The following is a 20,878-nucleotide window of genomic DNA, read 5'->3' as shown; positions in this document are numbered from 1 at the left end:
CAGCGCTGTATCAGCTCCTTCTGGAGTTTGGAGTTCTGTTTCTTTGTCCTCTGTGGTGTGGAGCTTGACAGTGGAGTGTGGAACTAAGTGTGGTGTTTTTACTTTAAATGTCTCGTGCTTGTCACAACCCCCTGTGTTGTACCATCTGCAGTGGTGAGGCTAGCGCTCTTGCGGCCAGTGCACTAGCCAGGGCAGTGCAAGGTGACAACGAGGGACGAGGTTCGTGACGGAGCACAAACTGCCTCTGTGAGTAGATCAAACTACTTCTGGCGACGGAGCTGCTGCTGTTGGTGTTGCTGGATCTGTTGCATAGCTGGTTTTGCACCAGGTGTTTCACAAGGTCCTCCGTGCTGTCTGACGTTATTTGCAGGCTTATGGCCGCCTTCACCCAGGGCATGTAGTACTTCTTTAGTTGTCATACCTGTTCCCTGGGAATGCTGCCAGCACTTCTAACACCAGTTGTGGGATTATTACTCACTTGGGTGTGTTGTGAGCCAACTTAGGAAGCGTTTCCATTTAAATGTCCATGCTGGTTTATTGGTTCAACATAAACAAGCAAAGTAAAAAAAAAAACAGCCTTTCAGTGCAGGCAAAACAAAATAAACAGTTCTTGACAAAGTCTTTATAGAGCCAGTCCTGGTCACACAGGCTGGATAGCATCCAGTATACCACCTCAGTCTGGAGATAACATACAGGAGGCTGTTATAAACAGGTGATTCAGAACCACAATGGACCTAGTGGTTAAGAGCACACAAGTGACCTGTTTAGTTACTAAATAGGACGAGCTCTGAGACGTGGGAACTCTGCTGACCGCAATCCCTGATCCTATCATACCACACTAAAGGTAGCCGTGGAGCGCTCCTGACCAGAACCTAGGCGCCTCGTCACAGCCTGAGAAACTAGCTAGCCCTGAAGATAGAAAAATAAGCCTACCTTGCCTCAGAGAAATTCCCCAAAGGAAAAGGCAGCCCCCCACATATAATGACTGTGAGTAAGATGAAAATACAAACACAGAGATGAAATAGATTTAGCAAAGTGAGGCCCGACTTACTGAATAGACCGAGGATAGGAACGATAGCTTTGCGGTCAACACAAAAACCTACAAATAACCACGCAGAGGGGACAAAAAGACCCTCCGCACCGACTAACGGTACGGAGGTGCTCCCTCTGTGTCTCAGAGCTTCCAGCAAGCAAGAAAAACCAATATAGCAAGCTGGACAGAAAATATAGGAAACAAAAGTAACATAAGCAAAACTTAGCTCATGCAAGGCAGACAGGCCACAGGAACGATCCAGGAGATAGCAAGGCCAATACTGGAACATTGACTGGAGGCCAGGAACAAAGAACTAGGTGGAGTTAAGTAGAGCAGCACCTAACGACTTAACCTCGTTACCTGAGGAAGGAAACTCAGAAGCCGCAGCCCCACTCACATCCACCAGAGGAAGCTCATAGACAGAACCAGCCGAAGTACCACTCATGACCACAGGAGGGAGCTTGACCACAGAATTCACAACAGTACCCCCCCCCTTGAGGAGGGGTCACCGAACCCTCACCAGAGCCCCCAGGCCGACCAGGATGAGCCAAATGAAAGGCACGAACCAGATCGGCAGCATGAACATCAGAGGCAAAGACCCAGGAATTATCTTCCTGACCATAACCCTTCCACTTAACCAGGTACTGGAGTTTCCGTCTCGAAATACGAGAATCCAAAATCTTCTCCACTATATACTCCAACTCCCCCTCAACCAAAACCGGGGCAGGAGGATCAACGGATGGAACCACAGGTGCCACGTATCTCCGCAACAATGACCTATGGAACACGTTATGGATGGAAAAAGAAGCTGGAAGGGTCAAACGAAAAGACACAGGATTAAGAACCTCAGAAATCCTATACGGACCAATGAAACGAGGCTCAAACTTAGGAGAAGAAACTTTCATAGGGATATAACGAGATGACAACCAAACCAAATCCCCAACACGAAGTCGGGGACTCACACAGCGCCTGCGGTTAGCAAAACGCTGAGCCTTCTCCTGAGAAAATGTCAAATTGTCCACCATATGAGTCCAAATCTGCTGCAACCTATCCACCACAGTATCCACGCCAAGACAGTCAGAAGACTCAACCTGCCCTGAAGAGAAACGAGGATGGAAGCCGGAATTGCAAAAAAACGGCGAAACCAAAGTAGCCGAGCTGGCCCGATTATTAAGGGCGAACTCAGCTAAAGGCAAAAAGGACACCCAATCATCCTGATCGGCAGAAACAAAACATCTCAGATATGTTTCCAAGGTCTGATTGGTTCGTTCAGTCTGGCCATTTGTCTGAGGATGGAAAGCCAAGGAAAAAGACAAATCAATGCCCATCCTAGCACAAAAGGCTCGCCAAAACCTCGACACAAACTGGGAACCTCTGTCAGAAATGATGTTCTCCGGAATACCATGTAAACGAACCACATGCTGGAAGAACAATGGCACCAAATCAGAGGAGGAGGGCAATTTAGACAAGGGTACCAAATGGACCATCTTAGAAAAGCGATCACAAACAACCCAAATGACCGACATTTTTTGAGACGTGGAGATCCGAAATAAAATCCATAGAGATATGTGTCCAGGGCCTCTTCGGGACTGGCAAGGGCAAAAGCAACCCACTGGCACGAGAACAGCAGGGCTTAGCACGAGCACAAATCCCACAGGACTGCACAAATGAACGCACATACCGCGACAGAGACGGCCACCAAAAGGATCTAGCCACCAAATCTCTGGTACCAAAGATTCCAGGATGACCAGCCAACACCGAACAATGAACCTCAGAGATAACTACTCGTCCATTTATCAAGGACAAACAGTTTCTCCGCTGGGCAACGGTCAGGTCTATTAGCCTGAAATTTTTGTAGCACCCGCCACAAATCAGGGGAGATAGCAGACAAAATTACCCCCTCCTTGAGAACACTCGCCGGCTCAGACAAACCTGGAGAGTCGGGCACAAAACTCCTAGACAGGGCATCCGCCTTCACATTTTTAGAGCCCGGAAGGTACGAAACCACAAAGTGAAAACGGGAGAAAAACAGCGACCAACGAGCCTGTCTAGGATTCAACCGCTTGGCTGACTCGAGATAAATCAAGTTCTTGTGATCAGTCAAGACCACCACGCGATGCTGAGCTCCCTCAAGCCAATGACGCCACTCCTCGAATGCCCACTTCATGGCCAGCAACTCACGATTGCCAACATCATAATTACGCTCAGCAGGCAAAACTTCCTGGAAAAGAAGGCGCATGGCTTCATCATCGAGCCATCATAACTTCTTTGCAACAAAACAGCCCCTGCTCCAATCTCAGAAGCATCAACCTCGACCTGGAACGGGAGCGAAACATCTGGTTGGCACAACACAGGGGCAGAGGAAAAACGACGCTTCAACTCTTGAAAAGCTTCCACAGCAGCCGAAGACCAATTGACCACATCAGCACCCTTCTTGGTTAAATCAGTCAACGGTTTAGCAATACAAGAAAAAGTATTGATGAAGCGACGATAAAAATTAGCAAAGCCCAGGAACTTTTGCAGACTCTTCAGAGATGTCGGCTGAGTCCAATCATGAATGGCTCGAACTTTAAAAGGGTCCATCTCAATAGTAGAAGGGGAAAAAATGAAACCCAAAAATGAAACCTTCTGAACACCAAAGAGACACTTAGACCCCTTCACAAACAAAGAATTCGCACGCAGGATCTGGAACACCATTCTGACCTGCTTCATGTGAGACTCCCAATCATCCGAGAAGACCAAAATATCATACAAGTATACAATCAGGAATTTATCCAGGTACTCTCGGAAGATGTCATGCATAAAGGACTGAAACACTGAAGGAGCATTAGAAAGCCCGAATGGCATCACCAGGTACTCAAAATGGCCCTCGGGCATATTAAATGCTGTTTTCCATTCATCGCCCCTTATAATACGCACAAGATTATACGCACCACGAAGATCTATCTTGGTGAACCAACTAGCCCCCTTAATCCGAGCGAACAAATCAGACAGCAAGGGCAAGGGGTACTGAAATTTGACCGTGATTTTATTTAGAAGGCGGTAATCAATACAAGGTCTCAGCGAACCATCCTTCTTGGCCACAAAAAAGAACCCTGCTCCCAATGGTGATGACGACGGGCGAATATGACCCTTCTCCAAGGATTCCTTTACGTAACTCCGCATAGCGGCGTGCTCAGGTACATACAAATTAAACAGTCGACCTTTAGGAAACTTACTACCAGGAATCAAATCGATAGTACAATCACAATCCCTATGCGGAGATAGGGCACTGGACTTGGGCTCATCAAATACATCCTGGTAATCTGACAAGAACTCTGGGACCTCAGAAGGGGTGGATGATGAAATAGACAGAAATGGAACATCACCATGTACCCCCTGACAACCCCAGCTGGACACAGACATTGATTTCCAATCCAATACTGGATTATGGACTTGTAGCCATGGCAACCCCAACACGACCACATCATGAAGATTATGCAACACCAAAAAGCAAATATCCTCCTGATGCGCAGGAGCCATGCACATGGTCAGCTGGGTCCAATACTGAGGCTTATTCTTGGCCAAAGGCGTAGCATCAATTCCTCTCAATGGAATAGGATGCTGCAAGGGCTCCAAGGAAAACCCACAGCGCCTAGCATACGCCAAGTCCATCAAATTCAGGGCAGCGCCTGAATCCACAAATGCCATGACGGAATAGGATGACAAAGCAGATCAAAGTAACTGACAAAAGAAATTTCGACTGTACAGTACCAATGGTGGCAGACCTAGCGGACCGCTTAGTGCGCTTAGGACAATCGGAGATAGCATGAGTGGAATCACCACAATAAAAACACAGCCCATTCTGACATCTGTGTTCTTGCCGTTCAGCTCTGGTCAAAGTCCTATCGCACTGCATAGACTCAGGTACATGCTCAGATAATACCGCCAAATGGTGCACAGTTTTACGCTCACGCAAGCATCGACCGATCTGAATAGCCAAAGACATAGAGTCGTTCAAACCAGCAGGCATAGGAAATCCCACCATGACATCCTTAAGGGCTTTAGAGAGACCCTTTCTGAAAATTGCTGCCAGCGCGCATTCATTCCATTGAGTGAGCACAGACCACTTCCTAAACTTCTGACAATATATCTCTACCTCATCCTGACCCTGACACAGAGCCAGCAAACTTTTCTCTGCCTGATTCACTGAATTAGGTTCATCATACAGCAATCCGAGCGCCAGAAAAAACGCATCAATATTACATAATGCCGGATCTCCTGGCGCAAGAGAAAATGCCCAATCTTGAGGGTCGCCGTGTAATAAAGAAATAATGATCTTTACTTGTTGAACTGGGTCATCAGAGGAGCGGGGTTTCAAAGCCAGAAATAATTTACAATTATTTTTGAAATTCAGAAATTTAGCTCTATCTCCAGAAAATAACTCAGGAATAGGAATTTTAGGTTCTAACATAGGATTCTGAACCACTAAATCTTGAATGTTCTGTACACTTATAGCGAGATTATCCATCAAAGAGGACAGAGCTTGAATGTCCATCACAACACCTGTGTTCTGAACCACCCAAATGTCTAGGGGAAAAGAGAGACAAAACACAGTGCAAAGAAAAAAAAATGGTCTCAGAACTTCCCTTTTCCCTCTATTCAGAAGCATTAGTACTTTGGGCCTCCAGTACTGTTATAAACAGGTGATTCAGAACCACAATGGACCTAGTGGTTAAGAGCACACAAGTGACCTGTTTAGTTACTAAATAGGACGAGCTCTGAGACGTGGGAACTCTGCTGACCGCAATCCCTGATCCTATCATACCACACTAAAGGTAGCCATGGAGCGCTCCTGACCAGAACCTAGGCGCCTCGTCACAGCCTGAGAAACTAGCTAGCCCTGAAGATAGAAAAATAAGCCTACCTTGCCTCAGAGAAATTCCCCAAAGGAAAAGGCAGCCCCCCACATATAATGACTGTGAGTAAGATGAAAATACAAACACAGAGATGAAATAGATTTAGCAAAGTGAGGCCCGACTTACTGAATAGACCGAGGATAGGAATGATAGCTTTGCGGTCAACACAAAAACCTACAAATAACCACGCAGAGGGGACAAAAAGACCCTCCGCACCGACTAACGGTACGGAGGTGCTCCCTCTGTGTCTCAGAGCTTCCAGCAAGCAAGAAAAACCAATATAGCAAGCTGGACAGAAAATATAGGAAACAAAAGTAACATAAGCAAAACTTAGCTCATGCAAGGCAGACAGGCCACAGGAACGATCCAGGAGATAGCAAGGCCAATACTGGAACATTGACTGGAGGCCAGGAACAAAGAACTAGGTGGAGTTAAGTAGAGCAGCACCTAACGACTTAACCTCGTCACCTGAGGAAGGAAACTCAGAAGCCGCAGCCCCACTCACATCCACCAGAGGAATCTCATAGACAGAACCAGCCAAAGTACCACTCATGACCACAGGAGGGAGCTTGACCACAGAATTCACAACAGGAGGCCTTCTTCCTCCATACACACAGACAACATGTAAAACAGCAGACTACATTTTGACTCCTTCACCACCTCCGTCATACTATTACTGCGGAGGTCGGATCCCCTGCTTTGATGTTGGCTCCGACGTTGAGCCCACCTCAAAGCCGGGACCTGACTGCTGTTTTGAACAGCTGACATGTGCCTGCAATAGCAGCGGGTGAAATCACGATTCACCCACCGCTATTAACTAATTAAATGCCACTGTCAAACGCTGACAGCGGCATTTAACCGGCGCTTCCGGCCATCGGGCCAGCGATACATCTGCATAGTAACCATAGAGGTCCTTGAGACCTCTATGGTTGCTGATGCCGGATTGCTGTGAGCGCCACCCTGTGGTCAGCGCTCATAACAATGCAGGAATTCAGCTACATAGGAGCGATCTGATGATCGATCCCATGTAGCTGAGCAGATCGAGTTGTGCCAGTTTCTAGCCTCCCATGAAGGCTATTGAAGCATGGCAAAAGTAAAAAAAAAGTTTAAAAAAATATGAAAAAAATAGAAAAAATATAAAAGTTTAAATCACTCCCCTTTCGCCCCATTCAAAATAAAACAATAAAAAAAAATCAAACCTACACATATTTGGTATCGTCGCGCTCAGAATCGCCCGATCTGTCAATAACAAAAAAGGATTAACCTGATCGCTAAACAGTGTAGCGAGAAAAAAATCAAAATGCCAGAATTACGTTTTTTTGTCGCCGCAACATTGCATTAAAATGCAATAACTGGCAATCAAAAGAACGTATCTGCACCAAAATGGTATCAATAAAAACATCAGCTCAGCATGCAAAAAATAAGCCCTCAACTGATGCCAGATCACAAAAAATGTAGACGCTACGGGTATCGGAAAATGGCGCAATTTTTTTTTTTTAGCAAAGTTTGGAATTTTTTTTACCACTTAGATAAAACGAAACCTAGACATGTTTGGTGTCTATGAACTCATAATGACCTGGAGAATCAAAATGATAGGTCAGTTTTAGCATTTAGTGAACCTAGCAAAAAAGCCAAACAAAAAACAAGTGTGGGATTGCACTTTTTTGCAATTTCACAGCACTTGGAATTTTTTTCCAGTTTTATAGTACACGACATGCTAAAACCAATGATGGCAATCAAAAGTGCAACTTGTCCCACAAAAAACAAGCCCTCACATGGCCATATGGACGGAAAAATAAAAAAGTTATGGCTCTGGGAAGGAGGGGAGTGAAAAACGAGAACGCAAAAACGGAAAAGGGCAAGGTTGTCAAGGGGTTAACATGTGAATCACACGCAAAGGTGGGGTTAGTGGACAGCGAGACTTACCCATCTCTCAGGCTGCCTATAAATCCTGGCCCAGATAAACCAAAAAAGCCTCTTAGTACTTTGTTCACTAAAGAAATACTCTAGGTTTACATCACAGATGACAACTACCTTTGTCATACATACCTTGCATCAACTATGTGTCTGGTAGCCACCTTACAGATGTAATACACATAGTCTTTGCTGCCTCTTTACCTATTCCCACTAGTTCATATGATGATAGTAATTCCCTATCAGCAGATTTTTATACTGTGGATGAGTGATCTTTTACTTTTATTGGGTGTTAATAGAAGGACCCTGTAATGCTCGCGCCTTGACTGGGTGGCACGAGCAAGGCTTGTGGCCCCACTGTGCCACAAACCAGACTACCCTGGAGGGGCATGACTAAGCAGCTACCTTGGTGTTCACTGGAGCTTCTAATGGTGAGGTCAGGCTTGTGCGGCAGGTAGATACAAAGTACCACTCCAGGGCGGTGCCTGGCCGTAGCAGCTGATCCCTCCGGGGAACGGAACTCTAGGGACAGGTGCGGGCAAGTACAGATGGTCACGACTGGTACTCTGGCGGCATCAGCTGGCACTCTGGCAGGCAGGCATGGCTGGCATTCTGGCAGGCAGGCAAGACTGGCACTCTGGCAGGCAGGCGCAGCTGGCACTCTGGCAGGCAGGTGGGTGCGGCTGGCACTCTGGCAGGCAGGCGGGTGTGGCAGGCACTCTGGCAGGCAGGTGGGCGTGGCTGACACTATGACAGGCAGGCGAGCACCGCTGGCACTCTGGCAGGCAGGTACGGAACCGAATGGAGGAATAAGGACTGTAACGTGTAGGGCAGGAACACAGGCAGGTACGAGTAGGAAAAGGGAACAGATAAGAACCAGTTCAGAGTGGAGCGACAGGAACTACTTCAGGAGGCACGGGAACACAGGCAGGTACGAGTGGGATAAGGGAACTGGTAGTAGCAACCAGTACAGACTGGAGGGACAAAGAGCCACAGGGTGCGGGGAGGGAGCAGAGCAGAGCAGCAGGATGTGGAGAGCAGAACCGCAGGATGCGGAGAGCAGAGCAGAACTGCAGGACGTGGAGAGCAGAGCAGAACCGCAGGATGTGGGGAGTAGAGCAGAACAGCAGGATGTGGGGAGCAGAGCAGAGCTGCAGGATGCGGGAAGCAGAGCAGAGCCGAAGGATGTGGAGAGCAGAGCAGAGCCACAGGATGTGGAGAGCAGAGCTGCAGGATGTGGGGAGCAGAGCAGAGCAGAGCTGCAGAGCAGAGCCGCAGTATGTGGAAAGCAGAGCAGAGCCGCAGGATGCCGAGAGCAGAGCGGAACAACAGGATGCAGAGAGCAGGCAAGGACGGACACGGGGACAAGTACTGGATAAAGGATTCAGGCCTGGGTATGCAGCTCCCAGAGAGGCGGAAAACAAGAGAATCGGGTCTGGGTATGCAGCCCTCAGAGAGGCGGAAAAGAGGACAGGACCTGACAACTCAGTAGCAGAGCGCAGACTGAGATTGTTGCTCAGGCATCTCCCTATGGGTGGAGATGCCTTAAGTACCTGATGCCTCATGTCAATTAGCTGGGAACACCTTAGGAAGCTGCACACTGTTTCTATAAGAATCAAGGAGTGCCAGCGCCGCCCCCCTAATCACACAGCCAGGAAGTATGCAAACAGCAGGCAGGAGACATGAGGTTCACAGCAAGGAGCAGGCAGAGGGCAGAACTCACAACATGGCCTGGAGTGGCAAGTAAGATGGTGTTTCTGCCTGATGGGAGATGGAAAGCCATGCAGTGATGTCGGCAGGGATGTTACAGACCCCCTGCCTCATGTAATATGTTATTGTCTTGATATTGTCACTTTTTTACTTTGCTTTAAATCCCATATCTCTCACCCACAGTAATAAGATAGCAGACAATTTGTCAACAAAATAAGCTTTTTGACAGGAAACACCACAAACAACTGATTGTGACGATATTTATTAGTGCTATGAAAATGTGGCAGTTAGTGATGAGCGAGCACTAAAATGCTCGGGTGCTCGTTGCTCGGGTCGAGTGGATTGGAATTCTCGGGTACTCGGCCTGAACAACGAGCCCAATGTAAGACTATGGGAGATCCGAGTATTTTTACCGCGATCCCCCCCGGGGATCCTTTTAAGATCTAAACACGTCTGAAAATGATGGAAACACTGCTCAAATGACACAGGGACATCATGGGGATCGCCCCTGGAAGCATTCCTGACTCCTAGTTCACAGCTTTAATCAATTTTTTCCGAGATTCATGCCATTTTTCTTGGTGCCACAAAAAAAAAACATTAAAACGAAACCAAAACTGGTTTTGCTTGGAAATATGTCAAGGTGCATCCTTTGCAAGTTAATGACTTGCCTGTAAGGCCAAATATTTAACCCCAGACCAAAAATTTCCTCCCCCACTTAGGCTTAGTTCAGACGCAGCATTTTTGAAGCGCTTTTCAACTTTAACATTGCTTTCAACCACTACTAATGCATTCACTGGGAAATGTTATTGTAACATTTAACAACCCTAGCTGGCCATGTGGTGTGTGACACATAAGCAGACCCATCTTGTTTCATTTATGAAGGAGGGACTCTTAAAGTCACAGAGCCTATTTTTACTGGTGCATCAGGCAGCATTAATCTTCTTAAAGGGCCATTATGAAACAGTGGGACTCCTAAGCTGTTGTAGCCTATGCTGTGAGTGGATGGGCTGCCAAGAATTACGACACACCACAATACCCCTGTCATAAGATGTCCAGGGGGGACTACTGAAAAAGTGTTGCATTGAATTCAAGGCCTGTCCTGCTACCAATTCATATGCACCCCAATAAGCATTTGAACCCACATACTGGATGGGCCCATGAAAATCAACTTTACAATATGCATTTTGTACTCCCATACTGTACTCCTTTGTTTTACACATTGGCAGCAAGGCCAGCCCTGCTGCATAGTCAGTCATATGCACCCCATTACGCCTAGGAACCCACATACTGGATGGGCCCATGAAAATCCACTTCACAATATGCATTTTGTACGCCCATACTCCTTTGGTTTACACATTGATTACGTATTTATGAAGATTAACTTCCTACAGTATACTTAGATCATCACTAAGAGGCTTTTAAACATCATCCATCTGGAATATCAGAGAAGCAACACCAGGACAGAGAACCCCTTGGAGATTACCTACACTGCATGGGCGTCCCCAATTATGCAGGTATTAGCACACTGTACATTTACAGGTACCCCAGTTTTGGCATCTGTCTTAGTCAAGTTTCTCTGGTCTTATATAGTGATTTACACTATGTAGTAACTATAGTTTCACCCAGACCTTCAAGTGTCTACTTTTCAAGGTTGGATGAAGCTGAGTTATCATGGACTCAAAATGCCCAAAATGCAACGTACAGAGCACGTTCACCCTGGTGATCTAGTGGCAGGTGAAGGACACACTGCAAGAGACAGAGCTAAGAAGTAGGCCCAATGTAATGTAATGCCCAATTCCCCAATGTGGGGTCCTTTTTTTACTAAATAAACTAGTGCCATCACAGCCCCCGTGCCCAAAATTCACCGGCCTATAACAGTACAGAGCACGTTCACCCTGGTCATCTAGTGGTTGTGGATGATGAGAATGAGGATAAGGAGGAGGATAACAACAAACAGACCAAATTTGGAAGCGTATACCCATGTGTGGTTGTGAAGAGGTGCATGAGAATACACCTCCCCAAAAGAGAGAATGTATTTGAGGTTATGTTTCGCTGTTTTCACTTGGTGGTGTACAGAAGTCTTTCCCAATCCAGCCCTTGTTAATTTTTATGAGTCAGCCTGTCAGCATTTTCAGTTGACAGGCGGATGCGCTTATGTGTGATAATTCCACCAGCGGCATTAAAACCCGCTGTGACAGAACGCTAGCAGCAGGGCAGACCAGGACCTCCAAGGCGTAGAGAGCCAGTTCATGCCACGTGTCCAGCTTGGATACCCAATAATTAAAAGGCACAGAGGAATCATGGAGGACGTTTGTATGATATGCAAAGTACTCCCTAACCATCTTCACAAACATTGCACTTCATCTGAGAAAAATGTCCCAGAACTTTGCCATTGTTCCCCTGCCTGAGCTGGATTGCACTCCTCTCTCTCTCGCTTGGATTACTCGGTTGTACAACAAACTCTGACATCTGCTGACAGTGTTCTCACATGGGAATTTTCTATGTAATTCCACTACAGGGCCCTCTGGTACTGCAACATTTTAGTACACCTCTCTGCCTCTGGTAGATGAGATTGAAAGTTCTCCTTGTAGCATGGGTCTAGATGTGTCACCAACCAGTAATGAGTGTCACACAAACTTTTTATAATGCGAGGGTCACGTGAAACGCAGCGCAACATAAAGTCAGCCATGCGTGCCAGACTGCTAACAGGCAAGACTTCCGTGTCCTCACCAACAGGACGATTGACCATGCGTCCTCCTCCTCTAAATCCTCCTTCTCCATGTGCTCACACCATCTCCACTGAACAGACGGTATGACAGCTGTGTTTGTAGTACCATCTATAGCGCATAAAAGTAGCTCCTGTTCTTCCTCCTCCTACTCATTGACTACCAATCCATGATGAGAAGACATGAGGCTGGGCTGAGTGTAATCCCCCTGTATGGTTCCTTGCTCCATGTCCTCATGCTCTGCCTGCAATGCATCCTCTTTGTGAGCAGAGAGGTTTTCAGAATGCTGAAAAGCGGGATGGTGATGCTAAAAATGGCGTCATCGCAGCTCACCATCTTGGTGCAGTCCTCAAAGTTTTGGAGGATGGTACATATGTCGGACATCCATGTCCACTCCTGAGGTCTTATGAGTGGAGTCTGAACTGAATATCAACGGCCTTGTTGATGTTGGTAGTCAACAACTGCCCTCTTCTGCTCACAAAGCCTTTCCAACATAAGCAGCGTAGAGTTCCAGCACGTGGGAACAACACACACCACCCAGTGAGTTGGAAGCTGCAAACGCTGCTGAAGCACAGCAAGGGTGGCTGAAGCTGTAGCTGACTTTCTAAAATGGGCAGACAGATGGCGTACTTTCACTAGCAGATCCGGCAGCTCTGGGTAGCTTTTCAGAAAACATTGAACCACGAGGTTAAGCACAAGGGCCAAGCAAGGTATGTGTGTGAGCTCACCTTACCTCAGAGCCGCCACCAGGTTTCGGCCATTGTCACACACGACCATGCCTAGCTGTAGGTTCACTGGTGTCATCTAAACATCTGACTGCTCTTTCAGCTGTCCACAACTCTTCTGCATTGTGCGGTTTGTCAACTATGCAGATTAGCTTCAGCACAGCCTGTTGCCGCTTGGCTGAGACAGTGCTGCAGTGCTTCCAGCTTCTGACTGATGTGTTGATTTCAGAGATGGCGATGGAGGATGAAGAGGAGGAGAAAGAGGAGGAGGAGGTGCAGGAGCTGTAGACTGTGGGGGCAACCCTGATTGACGTAGGGCCAGCAATCCTTGGCGTGGATTACTTTCCCTGTAACAGCATTGTTGAGGGCACAGGTAATGTTGTGGGACACATACTGGTGTAATGCCGGTACGGCACACCAGGAGCAATAGTGGCGACTGGGGACCGAGTACCTTGGGACGGCCACCCCCATCAGGTTGCGGAAAGCTTCCGTCTCAACGAGCCTAAAAGGCAGCATTTCTAGCACAAGCATAAGAGAGATATTAGAATTTAGGACTGTGGCCTGTGGGGTGTTGGCGGGGTATTTCAGCTTGCGTTCCAAAGGCTGGGTTATAGACAACTGAAGGCTGTGCTGGGACAAGGACATGGTGAAGTATAACGTGGCACAGCTGTGTCGGTGCTCAAGAGAGGTTTCCCACACCAGTAAATATACTAAATAAATAACTTGGCACTCAACTTGGTGGATAGTGGTAGTCAAGAAAATCAAAATTTATTACTTAGAGTAGCAGTCCAGCAAAATAAACGTTTCGGTCAAACATTAAGACCTTCTTCAGTAAACTGCATAAATATATGACAGAATATGACAATTACAACGTCGAAAAAAAGCATGAACAAAATAAATAAAAAGTAAATCTCATAATCAAAAATATGTGGTGGGAGGGAAGGAAAGAGAAGTAGGGAAGAAATAATTTTACATACCCGACTGCTGTTATGTTGAAGTGTAAACGGCACTTATATGTGTATGACTGGGGGGTCCTATGTTTAAATCCAGTAGGACCTAAATGATGGCGGCATATAGCCTAGAATAATAAAGCGATATATGAGGAAATGTGCCATACTAATACCTAAATTATGTGGAAAAAGGTGTATTAACCGAACAAGAGGATATCAGTTCTCATCCACAGGAAATATTAGTAAAGGATAACTTGGGAGAAGGAGCTGCAGAAGTAGGATAATAGATAATCAATAGTGAGACTAAACCACAAGAGGGATAGATAGAGGAGTAGGGATCACACCTACTTGAGATATCTGGAGAGATATGTGGCTACGAGAGTAATGTCACACACATGGAAAAACGATGGTGTCCAGAGGATAACTATGGGTAAGAGGAAAAACACTGTAATAGGGCCTATGAGGCAGGGAACTATATTAAGAATATAATGATGCTCACCATATGTAAGGAGGTCTCAGTAGAGATACACAGTAGAAAATGGGAGCGGGAGTATTCTAAAGGAATATATAATAAAGAGATATATAAAGCTCTGTAGTGAGGCATATAAAATGGAGGGACAAAACCGCTCACCTATTATATAAAGTATCCAGGAACAATTCCATCTAGCGATACTGGTATCAAACAGCTCCTATAACATGTGAACAGTCAGTAGCGAACCATAAACACAGGCAGGCAGGGGACTAGAGTAGCACAAGTGACTCACCGAAAAGACGTGGATCGAAGGAGAACCTCAACGCGGTATCCACCGCAAGGACATGGTCAGGCTTGATGATGGTGCTGCTTGACTGTGGGCCACAACAGGTGCAGGGCTAGAGGCATCTTCACATGCACGGTGTACTGGGGATTGGCTTCTCCGCGAAATAGTCGAAGAAGCAGTGGTGTGACCTGCAGGCAGTAGTCCTGGAACCTGGGGTTCGGCCCACGAAGTTGGGTGGTGGTCAGGCTGGTAGTTTTGCTACCCCTGCTGATGCGCGCATAGCAGGTGCTGCAAATGGCCTGTTTGGGGTTATCGGCAGAGTCTTCAAAAAATTACCAGACTCAGGAAGATCTAACAGTTGGAATGGCTACTTCCCTCATGTTGGTGTTACGGGGAACGGATGCACGCTTTCTGTGTGTGGCCACCACTCTGCTTCTTCCTGGCTGTTGTGATGATATGCCTCCTTCCCCATTTGTGCTGCTGCCATCACTCTGCATGTCCTCCTGCCAGGTTGCGTCAGTCACTATGTCATCCACCACCTCGTCTTCCGCAGCCGCATCCTGCTCCTTCTCCTGACTTTCTGGCAATTGTGTCTCATCATCCACCTCTTCTGACAGTTTCCCACCATCGCTTTTGCGTGCCCGGGGCTGATCAAAGCTTTGGGCATCTGTACATGCGATCTCATCTGTCCCCACTTCAAGTTGACCTGCCGAGAGTTCAGAATCTTGAAATGGAAAACTGAACAGCTCTTCAGAGTGTCCAAGTGTGGGATCAGTTGTCTCAGGGCACTCGGCATGTTGGGAGGAAGGAGGATCAGGGTGAGGACTATCCGGGCCACACTCACGGCTACTCAGACTTGACCGTGTGGAAGACATGGTGGTGGCTAAGTGACTGGAAGCATTACCCAGTATCCAACCAACAACCATTTCACACTGCTCTGGCTTCAATAGTGGTGTGCTGCGGTCCCCTAGAAACTGGAACAGGAAGGTCAGGCGAGAAGATGTGGGTCTTTGTTGTTGCCCACTTTCACCTTGGTCATGGCCTCATCCTCTGCATGCACCATCATCATCACGTCCACTTCCCTGTCCCTTGCCCCTTGTCTTGCCCATTTTAAATGGACTACTGCACTATTTCAAATGCTCCTCACAAATATATTTATTACTAGAGAAATAATATCTAATCAGTATGCATGCAAATCTACGATTTTTCAAACCCAAACACCAGGCAGGCATCAGCCTGATATAACAAACTGTATTCAATTTTGGGTTTTTTTTGTGAAGTAAATTTATGCTAAATAGTACTTTATAGAATTAGAGTATAAGACAGCAAAAAAAGGGGTCTACCGGCCTACAATGACCAAACTTGTGGCACGCAGATATATGAGGGCTGTCACGGAAATACCACACTGGCAAAAATGTGGCCTGTATTTTTTTTAAAAATGCAAAAAAGTGCTGTATAGAATTAGAGAAACAGACAGCAAAAAAAAGGGGTCCACGGCCTTCATTGACCAAACTTGGAGCACGCAGATACAGTGGGGCAAAAAAGTATTTAGTCAGTCAGCAATAGTGCAAGTTCCACCACTTAAAAAGATGAGAGGCGTCTGTAATTTACATCATAGGTAGACCTCAACTATGGGAGACAAACTGAGAAAAAAAAATCCAGAAAATCACATTGTCTGTTTTTTTAACATTTTATTTGCATATTATGGTGGAAAATAAGTATTTGGTCAGAAACAAAATTTCATCTCAATACTTTGTAATATATCCTTTGTTGGCAATGACAGAGGTCAAACGTTTTCTGTAAGTCTTCACAAGGTTGCCCCACACTGTTGTTGGTATGTTGGCCCATTCCTCCATGCAGATCTCCTCTAGAGCAGTGATGTTTTTGGCTTTTCGCTTGGCAACACGGACTTTCAACTCCCTCCAAAGGTTTTCTATAGGGTTGAGATCTGGAGACTGGCTAGGCCACTCCAGGACCTTGAAATGCTTCTTACGAAGCCACTCCTTTGTTGCCCTGGCGGTGTGCTTTGGATCATTGTCATGTTGAAAGACCCAGCCACGTTTCATCTTCAATGCCCTTGCTGATGGAAGGAGGTTTGCACTCAAAATCTCACAATACATGGCCCCATTCATTCTTTCATGTACCCGGATCAGTCGTCCTGGCCCCTTTGCAGAGAAACAGCCCCAAAGCGTGATGTTTCCACCACCATGCTTTACAGTAGGTATGGTGTTTGATGGATGCAACTCAGTATTCTTTTTCCTCCAAACACGACAAGTTGTGTTTCTACCAAACAGTTCCAGTTTGGTTTCATCAGACCATAGGACATTCTCCCAAAACTCCTCTGGATCATCCAAATGCTCTCTAGCAAACTTCAGACGGGCCCGGACATGTACTGGCTTAAGCAGTGGGACACGTCTGGCACTGCAGGATCTGAGTCCATGGTGGCGTAGTGTGTTACTTATGGTAGTCCTTGTTACATTGGTCCCAGCTCTCTGCAGTTCATTCACTAGGTCCCCCCACGTGGTTCTGGGATTTTTGCTCACCGTTCTTGTGATCATTCTGACCCCACGGGGTGGGATTTTGCGTGGAGCCCAGATCGAGGGAGATTATCAGTGGTCTTGTATGTCTTCTATTTCCTAATTATTGCTCCCACTGTTGATTTCTTCACTCCAAGCTGGTTGGCTATTGCAGATTCAGTCTTCCCAGCCTGGTGCAGGGCTACAATTTTGTTTCTGGTGTCCTTTGACAGCTCTTTGGTCTTCACCATAGTGGAGTTTGGAGTCAGACTGTTTGAGGGTGTGCACAGGTGTCTTTTTATACTGATAACAAGTTTAAACAGGTGCCATTACTACAGGTAATGAGTGGAGGAAAGAGGAGACTCTTAAAGAAGAAGTTACAGGTCTGTGAGAGCCAGAAATCTTGATTGTTTGTTTCTGACCAAATACTTATTTTCCACCATAATATGCAAATAAAATGTTAAAAAAACAGACAATGTGATTTTCTGGATTTTTTTTCCTCAGTTTGTCTCCCATAGTTGAGGTCTACCTATGATGTAAATTACAGACGCCTCTCATCTTTTTAAGTGGTGGAACTTGCACTATTGCTCACTGACTAAATACTTTTTTGCCCCACTGTATATGTGGCCTTTTTTGGTGAATTTAAAACACACACAAAAAAACATGGCACAAGCCTAGCACACACAGCTATGCTACGTATGCCTGACAAACTATGATTTTTCAACAGGCCTCAGTCTGACAGAACAGACTGTATATTTTTGTTTTTTGGGGGTGAATTTTTGGGAAAAAAAAATCTAACTAGGTATATAGTAAAGAAGCTGCAGCAGCAGACATTTATGGAGCTTTGGGAGGGATGCGGATGCAGTGGGAGCAATGGACGCACATACAGTGCCTGCAGGCCTTACACTGATGTGATATGCTGTTCCCTACCTACCTAGCGCTGCAATATCGGGACCCACGAGATAGCCCTAAAAAGGACTGTTGGTTTCTCAGGAGTTGTGGATAAAGACAAGGCAAGTCTTTATTGTTCAACCACCACAACCCCTTTGTATACCAGACCAATGCCCAAACCCCATAACCTCCCTATCCAACATCACTGAAGGGGGACTTAATTGTCTCCTCTCCAAATCCCACCTCACCACCTGTGCGCTCGACCCCATCCCATCCCACCTCCTCCCCAACCTCACCACCACACTAAAGGCCCCGTCACACATAGAGAGATCGCTAGCGAGATCGCTGCTGAGTCACAAGTTTTGTGATGCAACAGCGATCTCAGTAGCGATCTCGCTATGTGTGACACGTATCAGCGATCAAGCCCCTGCTGTGAGATCGCTGGTCGTGTCGGAATGGCCTGGGCCATTTTTTGATCGTTGAGGTCCCGCTGACATCGCTGAATCGGCGTGTGTGACGCCAATTCAGCGATGTCTTCGCTGGTAACCAGGGTAAACATCGGGTTACTAAGCGCAGGGCCGCGCTTAGTAACCCGATGTTTACCCTGGTTACCATCGTTAAAGTAAAAAAAGCAAACGCTACATACTTACCTACCGCTGTCTGTCCCCGGCGCTGGGCTTCTCTGCTCTGGCTGTGAGCGCCGGGCAGCCGGAAAGCAGAGCGGTGACGTCACCGCTCTGCTTTCCGGCCGCTGTGCTCACAGCCAGAGCAGAGAAGCACAGCGCCGGGGACAGACAGCGGTAGGTAAGTATGTAGCGTTTGTTTTTTTTACTTTAACGATGGTAACCAGGGTAAACATCGGGTTACTAAGCGCGGCCCTGCGCTTAGTAACCCGATGTTTACCCTGGTTACCCGGGGACTTCGGCATCGTTGAAGACAGTTTCAACGATGCCGAAGTCTTTCCCCTGATCGTTGGTCGCTGGAGAGAGCTGTCTGTGTGACAGCTCTCCAGCGACCAAACAGCGACGCTGCAGCGATCCGGATCGTTGTCGGTATCGCTGCAGCGTCGCTAAGTGTGACGGTACCTTTATCCCATCCCTAACCCACCTCTTCAACCTATCACTAACTTCTGGCACCTTCCCCTCTGCGTTCAAACATGCCACAATCACGCCTATCCTTAAAAAGCCAACCCTCGATCCAACTGCTATGTCCAGCTATCGCCCAATATCGCTGCTCACATTTGCTTCAAAACTCCTGGAGCAGCACGTCCATGCTGAACTCTCCTCCCACCTTTCATCTAACTTGTTGTACGACAATCTACAATCTGGTTTCCGCCCCCATCACTCAACTGAGACTGCCCTGACCAAAATCACTAATGACCTACTTACCGCCAAAGCTACTGGACAATACTCTGTACTCCTCCTTCTAGACCTGTCCTCTGCTTTTGACACAGTTGACCACTGCCTCCTACTGCAGATGCTCTCCTCCTTTGGCATCAAAGACCTCGCCCTATCCTGGATCGCCTCGTACCTTTCCAACCGCACATTCAGCGTCTCCCACTCCCATACTACCTCCTCATCCCACCCTCTCTCTGTTGGAGTCCCCCTAGGCTCTGTTCTAGGACCCCTAGTCTTCTCAATCTATACACTTGGCTTGGGACAACTCATAAAGTCCCATGGATTCCAGTACCACCTCTATGCTGATGACACTCAGATCTACCTCTCTGGCCCAGACGTCACCGCTCTGCTGTCCAGAATCCCAGAGTGCCTATCAGCCATATCCTCCTTCTTCTCCTCTCGCTTCCTCAAACTCAATGTGGACAAATCTGAACTCATCATCTTTCCTCCATCCCACAAATCTTCCTTACCTGACCTATATATCGCAGTCAATGACATCATGCTTTCCCCTGTACCCGAAGTCCGCTGCCTCGGAGTAACCTTCGATTCTGCCCTGTCCTTCAAACCACACATCCAAGCTCTTTCCACCTCCTGTCGCCTCCAGCTCAAAAATATCTCCAGGATCCGTCCTTTCCTCAACCCCCAATCTACTAAAATGCTTGTGCACGCCCTCATCATTTCCCGCCTTGACTACTGCAACATCCTTTTCTGTGGCCTCCCTGCTAACACCCTTGCACCTCTCCAGTCCATCCTTAACTCTGCTGCCCGACTAATCCATCTCTCTCCTCGCTACTCCTCCGCTTCCCCCCTCTGCAAATCTCTTCACTGGCTCCCATTCCCTCAGCGTATCCAGTTCAAATTGCTAATACTGACCTACAAAGCCATCCACAACCTGTCTCCTCTATATATCTCTGAACTAATCTCTCGATATCTTCCCTCACGTGATCTCCGGTCCTCCCAAGACCTCCTTCTCTCCTCCACACTTATTCGCTCCTCATCCAATCGCCTCCAAGACTTCTCCCGAATATCCCCCATCCTCTGGAACTCTCTGCCCCAACACGTCCGACTATCAACCACAGTCGGATCCTTCAGACGGAACCTGAAAACTCATCTCTTCAGGAAAGCCTACAGCCTGCACTGACACCGCTGCTGCCTCATCACTATCGGAGCTACCGCCTCACCAACACCGGAGCTCCTGCAACCCTCAACCTACTGTCTCCTTCCCCATAATCCTGTAGAATGTAAGCCCGCAAGGGCAGGGTCCTCGCCCCTCTGTATCAGTCCGTCATTGTTAGTTTGTTTACTGTATGTGATATTTGTAACTTGTATGTAACCCCTTCTCATGTACAGCACCATGGAA

This window comes from Ranitomeya imitator, chromosome 3 (genome assembly GCF_032444005.1).
Source record: "Ranitomeya imitator isolate aRanImi1 chromosome 3, aRanImi1.pri, whole genome shotgun sequence".
Lineage (NCBI taxonomy): Eukaryota > Metazoa > Chordata > Amphibia > Anura > Dendrobatidae > Ranitomeya > Ranitomeya imitator.
This window is presented reverse-complemented; position numbering follows the sequence as displayed.